Raw genomic sequence first — 1,295 nt, 5'->3', positions numbered from 1 at the left:
CACCGTCCCCTCCCCGGGCACCGGGCGGGGGGACACCGAGGCACACGGGGGTCAGGCAGCCGTGCCCTGCCCTCTGCCCAGGGCAGGGGTTTGGCGTCCCGGTCCCCGGCTGGAGGGGGCTGCCGGCCGTGCCGCGGCTGAGTGACAGCCCCCGGTGCCGGCAGCTGCCTGCACAGCCTCATGGCCGGGGGGCCAGGCTGGCAGCCACCTCCTCTGCCTGTTCCAGGGCCGCTGAGCCAGGGAGAACCCCCCCCACAAGCAAAGCCAGGGAGGAAGAAGCTCTCCGAATTTGGGGTTCAGCTCGCACCCCACCGTGGTGGCCTCGGCTGTGCAGCGGAGGGTCCCCCCCGTCCCCCCGGGAGGAAACCGCGCTGTTGCGGCAGGCGGCCAAAGCTCAAGGTCTGCCTTCCACCTGCCCCGCGGCGCGGGCAGAAGATGCCGAGAGCTTTCCCAGGGCGAAGGGCAGGTGGGACGGGCGAGCGGTGGCAGGGCCAGATCCTGGTGGGATCCCGGCTCCGTCCCGTGGGCTTCGGCCCTGTCTGCTCCTCCGGGTCCCTGGCCGGGCACCGGGAAGGGCAGTCAATGATCCATCCTGCCTGGCTGACTCTGGTGGGTAGCACCACCACAGATCGCCCCGTCTGCCTGCAGGCAGCCGCCGAGGTGTCCGGCAAAGCCCGTCGGCCACGTGCCCCTGGGGCTGCCCCAGGTCCGGTGCTCCTTGAGCTGGGGCTGCCGGTGAACGCCTCCCAGCCAGCACACGGATCCGACTCCAGGGACAGGGTTGGGGCTGAGGGGGCACACCAGCGTGTCCCCAGTCTGGAGCTGGGAGCTCTCCCCGGCACAGACCCTCTGAGTGGGGCGAGCCGAGGGGTGCCTGGAGCGGAGACTCCCCCCGGCGAGTCCCCACATCCCTGCCCCACAACCCTGCACCGGCTCAGCCCCACCAGGCATTTGCTTCCCAAAACTCCCCCAGTGCCAGACCTACCCCCCCAAAACTGGGCTGGCATGGAGGCAGCGGGCAGGCCCGGAGCAGCCAGCGGGGTCAAATCCCACCGGTCATTTTTGGGGCTGCTGATGCCAACTTTGGGGTCACCAGCCCCGTCCCCTGCTGTCCCTCGTCCCCTGCCAGCCCCGTTCCCTTGTGCCCGGCCGAGGCCTCGGGACAGGCAGGGCTCCTGTCCAGGCTGCTCCCGCTCCCTCCCCGGCCGCTCTCCCGGGCTGGGCAGGGTGCGGCACGTCGAGAATGTGGATGGGAGCGACGGGGACGCACCCACTCACCCACCCACCCACCCACC

Source organism: Haliaeetus leucocephalus, unplaced genomic scaffold (assembly GCF_000737465.1).
Source record: "Haliaeetus leucocephalus isolate CR32 unplaced genomic scaffold, Haliaeetus_leucocephalus-4.0 Scaffold110, whole genome shotgun sequence".
NCBI lineage: Eukaryota > Metazoa > Chordata > Aves > Accipitriformes > Accipitridae > Haliaeetus > Haliaeetus leucocephalus.
This window is presented reverse-complemented; position numbering follows the sequence as displayed.